This window comes from Lipotes vexillifer, unplaced genomic scaffold (assembly GCF_000442215.2).
Source record: "Lipotes vexillifer unplaced genomic scaffold, Lipotes_vexillifer_v1.1 scaffold138, whole genome shotgun sequence".
Taxonomy (NCBI): Eukaryota; Metazoa; Chordata; class Mammalia; order Artiodactyla; family Lipotidae; genus Lipotes; species Lipotes vexillifer.
Genome location: NW_006797971.1, coordinates 2,222,435 through 2,242,279, shown reverse-complemented (window position 1 = coordinate 2,242,279; position 19,845 = coordinate 2,222,435).

The following is a 19,845-nucleotide window of genomic DNA, read 5'->3' as shown; positions in this document are numbered from 1 at the left end:
ATGCATTTTAATAGGAATTTTTAAAACTCTTGTACTTTGAAATGCTGATAAGCTCCAGAGGTGTATCCTACATTATCTAAAAATGAATTATCGATTTTGGATTTCTATTTCCTCAAATCACCAAGAAGTTCAGTTACAACACATTGCTAAGGAGTTAATTTTCAAACCAATGAGTCGAGAGAAGGGCTAGTGATAAGAGAAGGAGACAAAAGCGATTATAACTGGTAAAACTCTCTCCATGTGAATATTGTTTTTTCTTTTGTAATTGCTGTGTGCTCCGGCAGGAATGACAATTGCCTAATTCAGTTTGGTTGGAGTAACAGGCATGGGGTTTTAGTAAAGACTTTATGTACAGGACAGCAAGTTTGCTCCAACATGGAAGTGCCATCCTCCTCCAGTCGTGAGCCTGCCACACACAAATAACATACTTAGCACGTGCCAAAACAGCCCCCTGAAGTATTGAGTAGTGACATACCTGAGCGTTCTCTACGTTTTACAGCAGCAATATTCAACTCTGTTCAATTGTAGTGTTAATCAAATATGATACCCTGATTCCAAGGTGGATGTCTTGTACCATCCATTTGTAGTAAGCTACCACATTTCCCTGAATGGTGTTTCATTTTATATGAAAACTGTAAGACAGCAGTGATTCTTTTAGGATCAGTGGTGAAGTGATTCATCGGGTACTGTTGACAGATGATGTGCTTGTGCTTAGTCTGGTCTTGCACTGAGGCTAGAGCAGTCTGTTATCCTACAAAACACATGCCGTTTCCTCTTCCACACTACTCTCCAGTACTACTAATCTTTGCAGGCTGAAAGAACAATACTATAGCAATCGGTTCTCTCCCCACAGAATATGGTGCTTTGATCCTCCTGGCCTGGGGGAAGGCAGCATAATTCACAATCCTTTTTTAAGATCCTCTTGCATGATCCATTTTTGTTTGTGGCAGGATCTGAAATAACATAAGAGGTTGTATAATTATATAATGAAATTATCTTCCAAATTAATAAGGTGCTATTTTCAGATTTCTTATCTTGTCTCAATATGCTATTCAAGTTCTAAAGGCCATTGTAAATTTTATAGGAGCCTGGATTTCCTATAATAACAATAGCCAGAACGTGGAAGCAACCTAAGTGTCCAAAAACAGATAATGGTTAAAGAAGATGTGGCACATATATACAATGGAATATTACTCAGCCATAAAAAGAAATGAAATTGAGTTATTTGTAGTGAGGTGGATGGACCTAGAGTCTGTCATACAGAGTGAAGTAAGTCAGGAAGAGAAAAACAAATACCATATGCTAACACATATATATGGAATCTAAGGAAAAAAAATAAGAAAAGAAAGGTCATGAAGAACCTAGGGGTAAGACGGGAATAAAGACACAGACCTACTAGAGAATGGGCTTGAGGATATGGGGAGGGGGAAGGGTAAGCTGTGACAAAGTGAGAGAGTGGCATGGACATATATACACTACCAAACATAAAATAGATAGCTAGTGGGAAGAAGCCGCATAGCACAGGGAGATCAGCTGGGTGGTTTGTGACCACCTAGAGGGGTGGGATAGGGAGGGAGATGCAAGAGGGAACATATGTATATGTATAACTGATTTACTTTGTTATAAAGCAGAAACTAACACACCATTGTAAAGCAATTATACTCCAATAAAAATGTTAATACTACTACTACTAATAATAAAGCCTGTATCCTTCTTTCCATATTTATGTATATATGTATATAATGATGCCACACTTGAAATGTTCAACTTTTGTATATGAAAGACTTTATAATACAGCCCAATAGTGAAGGTTCATTTGATCTTTGAAAAAAATCAGGAAAACAGAATTTTATAGTGGCTAAACTAATTCATTATATTAAAACAGGGTATCCTTATACATTTAAGTAAAGATATGCATTTTAATTTCAATAATTAACTTCACATTCTTTTATTTTTTTAATAGAAATGATCTTGTCTTGAGGAACTATTTTTGGTTGTGTTAGTGTTCTTGGGAGAATGCCATTGATCCCTGTTTAATTACTACTGCATGATTCAAAATCAGTCCAATGACATCTGGTGAGGATGGTAGGATGAATGTTGTGCAATTTATTAACTTTCAACATTACCCAATACATATGCTTGCATTCTCTTATAATTTATTATAATATATGAATATTGCAGGTAAAGTAGAAAATAAAAACTTTACATATCATCATACTCCCCATACCACCATTTTTAGTATCATGTATTTTGTCAACTTAGCAACATGAGGAGTGCATTGCTGTAGCCTCAATGTGAAAATTAAAACATGACGGATAAGAGGCTAAAACCTTCTTTGACAGCACTCCTCTCTATGTAAAGACTCTTCCTGCTGCAGCGAAGAATATTATTACCAGTTTGATTATATCCTTTCAGACCTTTCTCCAGTTGTTTACAGACAAAAATCACATGGTGTTCGTTTTTGCCTCTGTGTGTTTTATTAATGTTATACGGTAGGTATTGTTCTGTAAATTGCCTTTCTCCCTCCCCAGTATGGCTCAGAAATCTTTCTGTCTAGGCCTCAGCACTAATTAGTAGGGGAATCTTGAGACGACAACTTAATATTTGTGCCTCAGTTTCCTCACACATAAAGTGAGAATCACAACGGAATCAACATGTCAGGCTTGTTGAAGGATGAAGTGGGTTAACACACATGAAGCACTTAGAACAGAGCCAATACACAAAGTAAACGCTGTGTCAGTGTTTCCTCTTTGTGCGTAAAGATCTACTTTAATCTTTTCACCTGCTGCAAAATATTCCACAAAATTGGCACACTCTGTCATATCTCCATTAGATATTTTGAAGTAAGGTTTGGAATTACCCACAGAAGGCTCAACTATATAAAAAAAAAATGTAACTTATTTTTTTTTTGTTTTTATGACTGATCAGATCTATTTCACCTGCTAAAAATTAAACTTTAAGTTTAATCTGCTAAATGTTGTATTGAGTCCAATGCTGCAGTTCAAACACTCCTTTTAGGTAACTGTCTGTGCTTGGTTGACCTATGTAGATGCTCAATTTTTCCACATCCCATCTGCTCACCCTGTTCCTCTTCAAGGTGGCATCTGGTTGTTTGGCTTACATGATTTCATGGTGGAGAAAGGAAGGGGGCCCGGATTGATGTAGTGTCTCTGGATCCTTGTTGATACCTACAGAGGGACTGAGCTGGTCTGCTCTCTGTGCTGTCTATCATTTTGCTCATGTTTTAGTATTTCTCTAGGTTACATACTGAGAAAAGTAATTACCATAGAGTATGCACATTTTACATTATATATTTTACTATATAATGACAAATTATGCTACAAAGTGGCTAGACCGACGTACACTCACATTATGAATGACTTGAGAGGATCCTTTACTCACCAGTACCAGACATTTTACATAACTTATTCCACTTACATTCTCTCAACAATCCTCCACAGGAGGGATTCTTATTCCCACTTTATATATGAAAACAATGAGGTTCAAAGAGTTAAAGCAACCTGTTCAAGGTCACGTAGATAGTAAGCGGCTAATTTGGGAACCTTTATAAGCAAAGCATAAGACAACTACTATTTAATCCCTCCATTCCAGAAATCTGTCTCTATTTTGGGTTAAATTTTATGATACTGATTACAATTGTTTTCTCCTGTCCTAGTTAATAATCTATGATAAAATGAAAAATGACATGCAAGGATGGACAAATGATGCTATTTCCTTAGTTAGCTCAGTTTAAACACCTATTTACTGGTCAAAGGCAAATAGTTGACCTCACATGTTTTTGACTCGCAGTCATTAGTGATACAGAAGAACACAACTCTGTTGGATGAAGGGCTGATCTACAAGTAGGTTTAGCACTAGGAATTGTGAGGCTTGAGGCATAGCCCCAAGACTCTAATCATCAGGGGTGCACTGGTGCAGAGGAACACACACCTTCAGAGTCTATATCACCTGCTATTACAAGCATCTTTATTGAGAGTGACAGAATTCCTCAGGTCAGAAAACAGAACTCTTTCAGCTGGGTCATGATATTTAAAAATCTCTCTTTTGGTCTCTTGCCTGGCCAAACTCTGCTCGCAGAACAAACTGTTGGATAATGAAACATATATACTGTAGTCGGAAAGTGCTGTCCTATTTACAGCACCCACTTCAGCCCGAGGCACATCTCTGACTGCTCCATTTCTATCTATAAGTTAAAGCAATGGCCTCGGCAAGCAGTACACTCTGTACAGCAGCTGCAACTCGTTATCGGCTTTGTCCAGAATAACAAACAGAACAAACACATTTTGCAAGGGCTTTTTCCCTCTCTTATGTAGAGAAGGAGGAATTAAGCAATCAGTGAAATGCTGATTGATCAGTTGTGCTGACTTAGAGAAGTTCAAGGCCGCATTAGTACTATTAACCCCTGAAAAACAACAACAAAAAAGTTTTTAGAACTTTCTTTGAACCAATATTTCTGAGCTAAAAAGTTATAAATTTCCCCAAAGGGAAAAGTGGGAAAATACTTGTGCTTCACTTAGCATAATTTACTCATCCAGATTGCTTTGTAATGTAATGATGGTTAATTATTTTTGTAAAGAGAATTCATGTTATTTGGCAGATGTTGGTTGACCACAGAGTACTGGAGTTGCATGAACTGAAGGGTATAATGAAAATCAATTTTAGCAAACTATCCCATTCCTATGCCTTAACTTTGACTTCAGCCACCAACTCCTGTGGCCACATTTAGACCTCTCTTTACCAGAAATTGAACCACCTCCAAAATTCAAGCATCCCTCTTTCCACATACCCCTTCCTTATTCTTTGACCTCATGCACTCAAGTATTCCCACTGTTAACATTTTTTTGAGCATCTTTTTTTTTTTTTTTTAACATAGCTTAGATTAGGGTCTACCATTATAATCGTTCCTTTGCAGATATTCTCAATTTCCCCACCCTTGTTTCTCTCTAACTGAACTGGCAAAACTCAGACCTTTGGTGAACAATCCTCCATCTCCATGCCTGTACTCATATATTTGAACATGGCTGGAGAAAACCACATACATGGACATTCTGGTGTCGCTATAAATTCATGATCACCAACCTCAAATGGGAATCTAATACTACTGGATCTCCTGCAGTGGTTCTTTAATGAGAACATGATCTGACTCTTCACAGGAATTAAACCTTTCCATCCTCAGTTAAAAACCATGCATCTTACTTCATTGTAAAGTAGGAACTGTCAAGTGACCATGCTCTCATCTTTATACCACCAAGTCTACCCATCTTCAGCTAGAGAAGGGATATTTCATACATCTACTCCTACTGCCCCCCTGTTACAATGGTGGAAATGTGCCCCTTCCTATGAGTCCTTTTCCATGTTCTCAAGATTTCATCTTGACTCTCCCAAAGTCATCACCTTTTAGTTATACTCTGATGCAAATTTACCCCTCCCTTTCAGATAGAGCAGTCTCGTCAAGTGCAGGTATGCCCTGGTCACTTTCCATTTACACACACACACACACACACACACACACACACACACACACAGCAAATAAACTCTCCCTTGCTTCATGTTCTCATCCAGTTTCTATTATTTTACTTAACTGCTTTTCTTCCCATGTTGTCTCCACTTCTTTATGTCCCATTCACTCTATGCACTTCAATCTGGCTTCTCCCTTTACCACTAAAATTAAATTAGATATGTGGTCTCAGATAAATTGTAGCCTTGGCCGGATCCACAGGGGAGGGCTATGGAGCACAAATCACATGGCAGAGTTGTCTGCTCTTGAGGGAAAGGAGTTTGGTCTTTCATGACCCTATGATGGAGCAAGGCAACATTGTCAACCAGGGCAATTCTCTGGAAAAGGTGTCAGATGTGACTGATTAGCAGGCAGCCTACAGTGGCTGGGAGATGGATATGCTGGCCTGGTAGAGGGTCTCTGAGCAGGGCACACAAACAGGTCTGCCACAGTTAGCTTTTTGTGTGGACTTACCTCACACGCAATGTATCCTCTCTAAAGCAATCCGATTGATCTTCTTATAACATAAACAAGATAATTTAACTTTCTTTGTGCTACAGGCTGAATTTCTATGTCCCCCTCACCCCCCTGCAAACCCACCCAAATTCATGTGTTGAAGCTCTAATCCCCAATGCCATGGTATTTGGAGATGCGGCCCTTGGGAAGTAATTATGTCATGAGCGTGGATCTCTCCAGATGGGATTAGTGCCCTTGTAAGAAGAGACACAAGAGAACTTGCTTCCTCCTTCTTTCTGCATTGTGAGAAAAATAGGAAGAGGGCTCACACCAGAACCTGAGCGTGCTGGCACCCTGGTATCAGAACTTCTAGCCTCCAGAACTATGAGAAATCAATGTGTGTTGTTCAAACCACCCGTCCATAGTATTTAGTTTAGCAGCCTGAGCAGACTGACACCATGTTAAAATCCCTCGGTGGCTTCCTATTGTACTATGAATGATAAATCTACACCTTAACATGTCCTACCAACCCCTACAGGAGCTGGAGTCTGACTATCTCTCAGATCTCTTCATGCCATACTCCTCCCTTGTTCAGCATCCTTTTATCCCACCAATCAGTCCCTGGAAGGTATCATCAATTCCCAACTCAGAGTCTTCATGAGTGGTGTTCCCTCTGGCTAGAATACTTTTCCTCAACATTACCCATTTAATTAATATGAATCATTCCATTTCAGCTTAAATATCACTTCCTCAGACTGTTTCTAACCATCCAATCTAAATTTTGTTCTCCACTATTATTTTCTAGCTAAATACCCTGCTTTTCTCCTGTAGAGTTATAATTATACATTGTAATATAATTTGTAATTATATGCTATGTGATTAATTGCTAAACTGTCTTAATACACTGAAAGCCCTGATTCATTCATATTTGCACCCATCTCCTATGAGGTATCATGAGTTTTGGGGCCATGTCAGTTCACTTCATCATTGCCTAATGGAGTATTGGATATGTGGTAAAATATACTCAACTTGTTGAATGAATAAATGAATGAATGGATAAATGATGAATAAATTAGACATACAAAATCAGAGGATCAAGAAACACTTGTTCTCTGGTTATCCCTTACCAATTCTATTAAGGCTATTAATATAAGGTCATTTGATGTTTAATCAAATTGATGTTCTTTTGTGCTCTCTTCTGAGATCATAGCCTTGGTAGATATTCTCTCATTAACTCACACGTCTCTGTCACTAATGTGGCATTGACTTGCCCAGTTTTTAGAGAAACTGGGATATTGAAAGGTTAATTGACTTGGCTAAGAATAGAACAAATTTACAACAGAGCCAGGGATAGAATTTGCCTCTACTTCTTAACTCATTTAGCATTTTGCACACTTGTTAGTGGTTAAAGAAAACATATTGGGAATATATCCACATCAGTAGGTTTGTAAAACTGGAAAATTCCTTCTGAAATGTAGTACTGTAAATATTCCTTCTCTGCACATAGCATATTTGATGAGATACACCTTTAGGCCAAGAACTCTTTTTTTCATGGTCATTAATCTTTCTCAATTTCCTTATGAGAAAATGATAAGGACAAAGGTTAAATAACTCAGTCACTGTGGTAGAATTAATTCATGTTAAAGCTTCATTCTGGGGCTTTGAGTTGACTTGCATAAACACTCAGTTATGTTTTTCATCCTCATTTGAAGAAAGGTTTATACACTTAATATTAAAAATCCTAATTCTCCTGATTGCTAAGACTTTAACATATGGAAGGAAGATTACTAGGAACCAGAATGCTTTGAGTCCTTCTAGGGAAACATTTTGTGTAAGCTTTTACTTAACTCTTTAGGTACCATTCATACATGTAAATATTACTTAAAATATGTTTAAAGCCATAAATTATTTTCAACTGGCTTTAACAAGAATTTTCCTCACATTAGTTTGAGTGTATAGATAACCCTTGAAGTAGAAAAAAAATGACATCAGGCTTGAAATATAATTGCAAATAAAATTGGAGTGAATTTCTGCTGGTTAAGTCAAAGTGTGGTGTGATATTTTGAAGTATAATATATTAAGTATGTAAAAGAATGGTTGTCATATTTCACCTTGAAATTTATCAAGATATTTAGGAATGTATTTACAGAAGAAATATGTTAATTTGAAGAATTTTTTTTTAATTGAATTAAAGTGTCTCATACTTTTTATTTTTTTCACCCTCCCTACTAATTCTAAGTCAGGTGATCTGGCAAGGCCTCTAATTCTATTGGTATTAGAATATAACCTGTCTCCTGGACTTTGGAGCCATGTATTTTCTTCAGAGGAGATAAGGAGAAGTCTCTTATCTTAGGTCTGGAAGAAGCACACAGTCCAGTATCAAGGTAGTGGAGTAGTTATTTTCCCAGACATAGCACAAGGTTTTCAAGCCTGAAGAAAGGGATTAATCTCCTTAAAAAAGGACTTTGCTGACTTGGGCCTGGACATGGCAATCCTGTTTCCAGCCATCCTGTGTATAAGCTTTAGCAGTCACAAGTTTGTTTGTTTTGATTTTGATGTGGCTCATCTTTTCTTAGCTGCTCATATTCAAGATTTGGAAAAGAAGGAACAGTGGTGAGCTGAGTAATTCATTGGATTCTGATGAGGCGCTCTTGAGAAATTTTATTATTCCTGAGTTTTAAACCCTTGTAACTTTAATATAAATTGGGTATGAGCCTTTACTTTTTTCTCTTCTATTTAGCAATTAAATATATTTTGGTATTCCTATTGAGTGTTATATTAGCTATACATTTATAATTTCATGGGTGTTTGGGATTTTATTTATTTTAAAATTTGCTGATTTTAAATATTAGGCCCTAAGTGTTTGTAACTCAATATTATTAACCTAAACTTATTTAAAATGCGTTTTATCATAAATTCCTCTTTCATGTGTTTTTCAGAAAGCATTTGCTTTCTTAAAGACATTAATGTGAGAGTTCATGGTTTATTCCTTGTTCTTTGTAGTTACATGCGGAGTGGATATTCAGTTTTCTCTCGTTAATTAGTTCAGTGTTGATCACTACACCCTTTAGCCAAAATTGGCTGGTGAAGAAGCATTATTCTTTTTGTTCTCTTGAGAAGTTGTTGGATCTGAAGTGGCTTCTAAGGTGTGGGTCAACTCCTTTGGAAAGTGAAAGATGATATGAGGGGTTTTTACTTCATAAAGTGCATTAACAGGTGATCCCATTTCATCCTGGGAGTGCTGCTGGAGAGGAATATCGATTTGGAATGTTATGCTTGGGTCTCACAGGTCTTGAGTTTCTTAGGTCTTCAGTTCTTTTTGTTATTCTTTATTGCTCAGTCTTGAGAGTAGAAAATAGATGTCATATCTCTTTTTAAGAATAAGCCTGAAAGGCTTTTCAAGAGTGAGCTTTTTGGGGACAAGTCTGTGTTCGAGTCTTATTTCAATTCTAAGATTTAGCATTGTCCTTGGCATATAAATGGCTTTCAATAAATATTGAAGGAAAGAGTTATGGCCTATGAGAGGTCACAGTTGCTACTATTTCCAATTTGTTCGTATAAAACGGAGACAATGGAGAAACTACTTTGGATCACACAACATGAATGATGTATAAAAGAGCCTAAAATAGCAGAAAAGAGTATATATTGTATTTTTAGCTTTATACTGTAGTCAAGAAGCAGTGTGGAGCTATTTAATGATTTTAATCAGGAAAATATATGAAATAAGAGTATGTAAATAGCAACTTAACTATGATACAAACAAGATATAGATAAAGTTCGTGAAGTAGGATTTCATATGGCTTTGAAGGATTGACAGGATAGAGACAAGTTGAGAAAATTAATCTAACAAATGTACAGCCTCACATTTCTTCATCAAGTAAAATACTGCATCATCTTATGTTGGCTAAATGATTCACAGTCTGTTTTGTTAATTATTCCTCATAGTTTTCTTTATCAACTCAACTTTATAAAGAGAAAACTTCAGTTGACAGAAGTTGTGTGGTCTTTGAAACCATTGGCAGTATGTCAAGTCACTGTGAGATTCATTTACATATTTTAAACGTATAGTCTTATAATCACACATTCTTCTTTTGACTCCTCTTTTTTTCTTGTTCCTTGTACTCGTTCTATCATGTCCTAAGCATTTTCTCTGGTGAAATTTGTGTGGCAGGATGAGGAAAAGAAGAGAAAAAGGTAATCAGAGATGGGGAATAGTAAGATGCCTTGGATTCTAGCTGGTGGCCATAGCTGAAGGTGGTAAATGAACATCAGTAGAACTGGACCCTCCTATTACTGAATGGCTCTAGTCTCTGCCAGGAGTCAGTCTTAGCCTTCAGTGTTAATTTTTTTTTTTAACACCTTTATTGGAGTATAATTGCTTTACAATGGTGTGTTAGTTTCTGCTTTATAACAAAGTGAATCAGCTATACATACACCTATATCCCCATATCTCCTCCCTCTTGCCTCTCCCTCCCACCCTCCCTATCCCACCCCTCTTTTTGCATAGGATTTTGCTTTTATTCCTTATAGTACCATTGTGGAATAGCTGTATGTCCTACCTTCAATGTTCAAGAGCCATCTGGGCCCGTTACTGTCCCTGCCCTACATCCTTGTGTCTGCCCAGGAACTGAGCCAAAGACTCTGCTTATAAACTGGAAGAACTGAAAATAACAGCAAAAAAAATGACGGTGCTTCATAGACGTATTTGGTCATTTTTTGTCAGTTAACATGATAAACAATTTTTATTTAAAGGTAAACATTACTTTAAAAGAAGTATTTTCTCTTTAAAAGACTGATTTTCATTGAAATTGATTCTGGTCTCTAAACAGAGAGTTAAAGGCAAAGACAATTTGCAAAATATGCACCCAATTCAGGAGTTTAATTTTGAGTCATTAAAAAAGTTTATTCGTGGATTTGAGTTCTGTTTTCTCAGTTCACTGTGATATTTCAATTGCTTTTAAGTAGTAGCAAGATATGTATCGGGATATCGTCACAATAAAGAAATTTCCAATTTTTTTTACCCTGTACATTAAAAATGAAAGATGAGAGTTATGTAGTCTAGTGAATAGCAGTTCTTTTCATATAATGTTAACAGAATGGTCATTAGATCACAGGTGCTTTGATTTGCATGTGAATGTGGAAATTAAATGACACCCCTAAAAGAACTTTAGTTGAAGGTTTCAGTAATTTTCATTAGCTATTAATTCTTCAAAACTTATATGAATAGAAAAATAAGAAAAAAATTATGTCCTAATAAAAGACCTGTCTTTTATTTAAAGTTTTATCACACAATCAATTTATCTAGAGGATGTATAATTTTACTATTTGCAAATTTGGAGAAGAACGAGATATATTTTTGAGAGAATCCTTGGTTTGTGTTGGGAGTAGCAATAATTTAATTTATAACTAATCTATGTCCCTAAAAACTCTCTTTGTCTTGTTATAATAAAGAAGTATTGATTAATTAATCAAGTACTAATTGATCCAGTTAATTAATGGTAGAAAAACAGACATGTAGGACAAGTGACTTTTTAAGTCAGGGTCTTTAATAATTTGAGGAATGCAGTCACCAATTTTAGTACAAATATTTTATAACTTGACAACCCTTTTTTTTCCAAGTTACATATTGGTGTCCCATCCATAGTAAGTAACATGGTGATAATGCTTCTTCCTTTATACAACTTTATTTCTTTCATTTGTCTTACTGTTTTTTCACAGAATGTCTAATCATTTCTTTTGTCAGATTTTTATTATTACTGATTAACTTCAACCTCTAATCCCAGTCAATTAGCGTTTAAAAACAAAGTTTTGAAACCTTGACACAGTCTGCAACTTTTTAATGCTCAATCCCTTGCTTTTTCGGTCTGCAAAGCTTTCAAGAGTGTTCTCTTGAAATAATCAATCCCTTGAGTCCAATAGCAAAAACATTATATATTTCCCTCTTCCTTTCAGCTGAGGATGATCATGATTAAGTCAAGTAGAGGTTAAAAATAAATGACATCAGATAAATAATACGAGAATAAAACACTTAATTCTTCAACACCCCAGGGAATGTCAGCAGTTAAAAGTCCAAATAGGCATTTTTGACTGTTAGCAGTTTGTAGCATTGAAGGATGAGGATGTTTTTTTTCCTCCTTTCTCCCCTTCTGTGTCTCCTTCTTGTTTTTCTTTTTTCCCTCTACAGCATTACTTCCCCCACCAAATTTTTAACCTCGATAAAATAAAAAAAGGCCCCCCACCTTTCAGTCACTCAACTTAGGAATCTCCAAATCTGGAAGAAGAAATAGCTGTATGGTCCATTCATGGAAATTTGCAATACTAGTTTGTTAGAAAGATGGAACTTTGTTTGTGAGAGTGGTGATCTGATTGTTAGGAGGGGGGAATATACTTTCCTGGACCAAGTTCCCTTGAAAGCCAGAGGTCATGAAAGAAATCAGATTTAATGTAACAAATATACTATAAAGGGGGTAGAGTAGGAATGTGCGTGGGTGACCTGTCTTTAGTTTAGAAAAAAAAGTCTTCTACGTCATTCCCATGTAACCGGCCGCCCCTTACTTCACGAGGTCAGAAATTTCAAGACACGTTGCACAACTTGCTTCTTTGTGATCCTCAAATATATTTAATTTAAAGAGGATCCAGTACTCTCCCAGCACATGACCTGGAGTACCACGGGTAGCCCCTCCTCATGGCTAGGGTTGCTCTTTAGAGCCTTGCAAAATCTTTTGTGTTTACTCTTGGCAAAAGTTAAGAATTAACAAGCCCATCAGAGCTGTTCTGTTCAGCAAAAGATGATTTTGTTGCAATGATAATCATTGTGCAAAAAAGGCTGGTGATGAATTAAATTTTCCTTAGAAATATTTTACTATTTAGAGTGACAATTGGCTAATGATTTAGTCATTCTATTTTATGAAATTTATGTTGTAGGCATGTTTAGGCCAAAATTTAAGAAAATGCTTAGGCCAAAATTAAGTGTAGAGTTTGATTTATGTAGTTGTTAGTTTCTTTCACTAACTGTTCCATCATTTACAAAATTATTTCTATTTGAAAGGTAGTAATTGTTAGGAACTTACTTTTCTACAGCGATTTCTACTAAAGGCTTTAGATTTGGTATAACTCAAAAATAATGAGATAACGTTGGCTTATTTAGATACCTATTTCTTATATCTATAAAACAGAGCAATTAGAAAAGATGATTTTAAAAATCACTTTCAACTATATAAAACTATCTATTACATAATTATTATGTTCTCTGTTTGATGATAGTTTAGGCAATACATTTAAAAAGAGATTAATTTCCTACAAAGTATCTTTTAGTTGAAAACAGTCCTTTTTCCTGTTATACAGCATCTGATACATAGAAAGCACTCAATAAATAGTTCCTGAATAGGTTATTCTTTTAGCAATTCTAACTTTATGAGCAATTATGAAAATTCAATGGCATTAAATTATTCAGATTCTGTAATAAGTAACTTAAAGCAATAGGATGTAACACAGAAAGATATAAAATTTCCTTTGCTATTTTAGGTAAGTTGGGCTGAATCAGTTACCCAACTAGAAGTATGACTCCCAGGCCAATTAGTTCTACTAGATAGATTATTGGGAAAAATTTATAGTTTTATTTCTATATTACCTTCTTCATTTTTTATATTATTTTAATTTTAAACATAACAATAAATCAGAGAAGCTATGGATACCTTCTTCTTTCTCATTCTTTGACTTTTACTGAAGTTACATTTTATCCATTTCCAGGTAATGTCATAGTATTTCTGAGCATTGCAACTTCTGCAATCATGTATTCTTTCTGCAAAATTCATCTTAACCAGCCTACTCTTTCTAAGTCATTTCATGTTGTTGCCTCTGTTTTTCCCAGGTATACTTGACATGCTGGAAAAAGAATGGACGTTGGCTGAGACCTGAGTTCTGATCTTGGCTTTGCAACTTATTAGCTGTGTGATCATGGGCAAGCTAAACTCTCTGGAACACACTCACCATCTTCATCTATGACAAAGGGATATTATTAGCTACATTTAATACAGAGATTGCTTTTAAGATTAGCAAAAAAGACATTCCAAGTGCCTAGTTTAAGGGATGGCACTTAGTAAGTGATCAAAAGGTGACAAGTACCTCAAATGTCAAGCAGGATCATATTTATCATCATTGGACTCATTAAAGTTGATTTATTTAAATACTTATTTGCACTTACTGGCATAATAGTAAGTGGTGTATATATCTCTCTGTATAGATATAGGTATATGCTAATATATTGTGGTTATAAATTCCAATGTTTTAGCTTCTATTGTAGGATTTTTAAAATTTATACCCAAGAAATTCCTCTTTAAAAATTTTTTAGACTTAGGAAGATTGAAAGCTTCTGATTAGGAATCCTACATGACATGATTTTAAATTCATAGTTATCTCAATGTCAAAATTTTATTTTTTGTGTTTCAAGTTATTTAATATTTAACTTTCTAGTGACTTTGAGTTTTCTTTCTTAAATTTCACTCTAAATTCTTCCTTCTTTGTATAATTTATGATTCAGTGATTTACAACTTTAATGATTACAGCTTATTATGACTAACTTTGGGCAGTTGCTATACTGTATGACTGCTACATATGCTTTTTGACCTACTTCTATATAATCAGTCCTCTACAACTTGTATTTGTAGCTTGTTTTTCTTCCTCTTTTTGGACTAACTTACACTTGACCTCCCTTTGCTTGTACTTTAATCTGTTTGTGTTTGACTATGTCTTCAGTTTGCCAAGGTCACTGTGAATTCTGAATCAGCTTTCTAAGGCATTGTCCACTCTGTTCTTCTAATCCCACAAATCATAGAAAGCTTGTTTTACTCACTGGGTAATTCACTGTCACCCTCCTACATTTATATACATTCTCCAGCAAATGTGTATGCACCTAATAATGGTCTAGAATATATACTCAATGCTCTTGAATTAAAGTAGGTTACGTCTAACGTTTCTACATAGTCTGGTAATAATGTCTCTTTTTTAAAGGCAGGAAATTGGTATGATAAGATTTATTCTTTACAAACACAAGCTGCTTGTACCAACTAACCTGTTCTCTTTAAGTTTTTTTTACAAATGGGGTCTTATAAATGATTGCTTTTTTTTATTATCCTAGAATATAATCGCTTGTGCCTTGGATTTTAATGTGTGAAATCATTTTTTCAAGGTCTCTTTTCCAGCTTCATTCTTTTCACCTTCCTTTGAATCACTTCAACCTTTATGCTATCAAATGTTAGATTGATAAGCACATACATGAACTTGGTTCTTCACCTTCTATTCCTCAAAATGCCAACTGGACCTTAATGAATGTGTCTTACTTGATTGGATTTTCAAAGACATCTGGTTATTTAAAAACCTCATCATCTAACAACCTAACATCTATTGTCATTATTGACAAACCTTCTCCCTGGCCAAACTTTATTTGAGGAATCTTTCTACCAGCTTATCCTAGTTTCTATGATGAGAGAAAGTATATGCTTTTTTATGTAGGTACAAATCCACACCACTTTTCTTCAAAGAGTAGCCTTTTTTTGTCCATATCCTCACTTGTGACAGTGTTCCTTGTTATATTAGGCTAATAAAAATCAGAATTGAACCATAATAATCATTTCTACCTTTTCTATTCTGTCTGCATGCATCCCTGCTCAAACACAAAGGGGGGGGTGGTTCTTTATTTTCTTCTACTCTGAGTTTATTTGCTCTCCAGACATACCTTGCTTCTTGCCTTAAATTTATCGTCTTTTGTATAATTCTTAATTGACAGCTCTCTTTTCCTATTCCAAAGCATCTTTACTTCCTCTTATGTTCATCTGACCTAATTTTATTTGTTTCTGCTTAAATAAACGTCATTGATCAGGCAGGAACTTGGCACACAGGAACCAATTCATTCATTCAATCATTTTTCAGAAGCACCTCTTGCATGCTTGCTATATTAGAGACTTTTTGAAGAATGCATCACTTTCTTAGAGTTGTCTCTATTCATTCCTTCGTAAGACACACTTCAAGAAAGCTGTTGGCAGTTTCTGTACTTTTTAAGAAGGAATTACTAATGCCATTATTTTCTCTTTATTCCAAAACCTAAAGCCTTTATTATCCAGGATGAGCTGGTCTCATTTTTCCCAAATGGTAGCAGGTCTCCCTTACTTATATCAATGGATCGTCCAAATGAAGAGGACACTTGAAATTAGTACAAATACAGGCTATCAATCAGTGTTGCTTTACGTTTCCTTTTAAGAGGCTTTCTTGATCATTAATGGGAATGGATTAATGGGAACAAAAAGATGTAAGAAAAAAAGGAGAAATAGTACTAAGTAAAGGTATATGGAAGTGTTTGACTTCACGAGTTATTTAAAATTCAAATGAAAACAAAATACCATTTCCTGTGCTCAAATAAGCAAATGAAAGATAACACCTAGAGTTGGCAAGGGTGTATTGAAAGGGATATTCACATTGTGATTGGTATGTAGATGGGTACATTCTTTTTGAAGAGAAATTTGGCAATGTTTATAAAAAATTGCAATATTGATATGCTTTGTAGCAACAATAGAAGCAATGAAAATGAAATATTTTGTAGCCATTTCAATTAAGGTTTGAAAAGAACCTGTAATAACATTGAACATACCTTAAATATAATATTACCTCACAAAAGTGTAATGCAAGTTGATCACTCTTTTCAAAATTATGACTTGTATATAGAAATAAATGCTAGAGGAAGATATGCTAAAATATTAACAGAGGTTATGTTTTGGGGGTAGGCTATTATCTATTTTTCAGTGTTTTCTAAATTTCTTGAAGTAACAGAGGAAAATAACTACCACTTAGTGCTGGATATAGCACCATTTTCAATACCAGATATCCTAATGACAAATTCATCAAATTAAGTCTTCTCAGGGATTTGGGAGGCTGAATGCTTCCATTTCTCTTAAGAAATGATAAGTAATTGTATTAGTTAAGGATACTTTTCTTGCTGTCTCTCTATATGTACATACATATTTTAATCTCTCTGCATACACAAATACATATTTATTCATATATATATAATGCATTTTCCAGTTTATGGAAGAAATAAAATGCTTTATTAGCACTAGGTTAAAAAGTACTAGAATGTTACTTACTTCATCAAAACTGAGAAATGTTTAGTTTCAGTAATTCTTAATTTTCCATATGGGGGTGTACAGAGGAAAGTAGCCTAATGCTGTAAACTGTGATAACTATAATACGTGTATCAGTAGAAAAGAAGGGCTAAATTCATAAACAGTATTTTGCTGTTTTGAGTGAGTGACTTATAAGATTAGAGAACGCTTAATGATCTGACTCATGCAAAATACATTTCAAATACAGATTCCCCCAACCTTCTGTGTGTACATGTGTGCATGCTTTTACCCTGCTTAGTTGTATGCGGATAGGTTATGTGAGAGGAGGACCATGTAAATGGGATCAGAGAAAAAAATCATTCCAAACTGAAAAATACTTTCTTTTAGAGTGTGCTGAAAAAATGTCTTTCACAAAACTGTAATATTTCTATCTTTATGTCTTTCATATTCACTACTAATCAACTCTTATCACCTCACCCCTTTGATCTATCCAAATGTAAACTCCCTCACTAACTAACATAATTTTCTTTTTCAGTTTGGTTGTAGATTTTAGTCCACCCTGAACACTCAAATCTGAAACTACCCACCATTTAATTTATTGGTCTTTCCAATTCCTGAGATGATTGTAGAATCATGATGGATGAATTTTCAGAATATTTAACCAAACTCTCCAAATCTTCTGCCCTTTCCTCTTTTATTATGGTGACTAGAAACATGGACCGTAGCCTACATCCAGGACCTTTTACTGAAAAAAGTGAAAGCCCATTACAACTCTCAGGCTTATATTTTTCTTTAGGTTCTAGAGTTATGGAATTGTACCCTGAAGTTGTTGACATCTTACTGGGAAACCATGTTCAGTTCACCATGCTTTTTGGTCAACTGTTAAAAGTGGTTATGAAGTCACTTACTAATGTCTTTCCTTCTTTAAGTTCTGGACTCCTTAGTACCCCAAAGTGTAGAGAATAAAGGGAGGAAACACCACAGTGTTCACTGCATGGGTACCTCTGGGTAATGGGACTATGACTGATTTAAATTTATTGTGCATCTTAAAATTTTTTTGTGATAAGTACATGTTATTTTTCTTATTAGAGAAAGACAAATCCTCACTATATTTTTTATGTATATAGACAAGGATGAGTCCACGGCCTAACGTACTTACTGGTCTAAACCAGTAAGCTCTGTTTCTAAGCTCTTAGTTCTTTGAGTGGGGAGTTTTTCTTCTGTTAGTTTCATCCTCCTTCAGTTCATTTTCCATAATCTTTCTTTCACAGTAATTTCACCTTTGTTCAAAACACTTTCATGACTACCATGAACACTATTTATGGATTAAGACCATCCATTTTAAAGCACACATAATCTTCCTTGTTACGGTTCCTCTTCATTTCCCCAACCTGTACTGTGCACCTAGGCTTTAGCAGACTGTTTTAGCTTTTTTTTTTTTAATATGCCATATGGTTTCATGTATCTGTGCTATTGCTCATGCTGTCCCTTCTGCTTTTTTCCCCTCCCTCTACTTGGTATACTCTTTGAATCCTTCAAGATAATATGGTTCAACATAATCACATATTTAAATTTTACTGAACATGCACAAGGGAGTTGATCTTTTCCTTCCTTCCTTCCTTCCTTTCTCTCTCGCTTTCTCTCTCTCTTCCTTTCTCTCTCTCCCTTTCTTTCTTTCTCTTTCTCCATTGTATTTGGACACACTACCATACATTACTTATTTTATTAATTATATACACTAGATTGAGACTGTTCTTTCAGTTTTCTAGCACCAGGAGCTGTGAAGCAGTTTTGCTTCAGAGAATGTTTATACATGAATACATTAAGTAAGGCAGAAGAAGATGGAGTTTAAACTTTGTTCCTTAAAAACAAAAAAATCCTCAACACCCCCTGCCCCCCGCCAACTTAATTCTAGCACTCATCCTACATCATGAAGTTTACAATCTCTGTGCCATTCTATGTCATCTTTTCCATTGTGAAAAGTGCTAGGAAAAAGCCTTTATTTCTTAGCCTCCTTTGCAAGGATATCAAAGGATAATACTGCAGAGTTTCCTAATCTACATAAACACATGACTTAAGTGAGAGCTTCCTCCAGCCAATGAGACCCTTTGACTGCCTGATTAAACATGGGATTGAGGGCTAAGTGAATCAATTTCAACTCAGGTTGAAACACAAATATTCACATTTTGAGAATTTTATATGTAGCAATTAAACAACTAAAAAAATCTTGACTTAGGAATGTGTTCTCATTAAAATCAATGTTTACCATTTTTCATATACTTTTTACAAATTGAAAAATTAAGAGGGATAGAAATAGGCTACTTTGCTCCAGTTGTGTTTTAGTTGATATTACTGATTGCTTTAAAATTTGGAACAAAGAACAATGCAATGGTAAGAATGTAATACACTATTAACTAAAAAAAAAAAAAAAAAAAAAAAAAAGCACAGTGTAGAAAGGTTTGTTCTCTATCTGTGGAGAAAAGCTTATTCTGATGTCCTTTTTACTCTATGTGATTTCCATTGTCTTTTCCAAGCAGAAAGTCGCAAGTCTTCAGATTCTTTGGGAATTCAAAATGTCTTTTAAGGCAAATTAGGCATCACATCTCACACAAGCAAAAACCTTTGATCCTTAGCGTTATTAGAAAGTTGCTACTCTTTAGGGCAAGTGATATTCCTGAGGGTGTCCACTGCTTCTAGATCATTCTATTCAGCTGCATAAGCAATTCCTCTGACAGATGACTGTTTTTCCACAACACT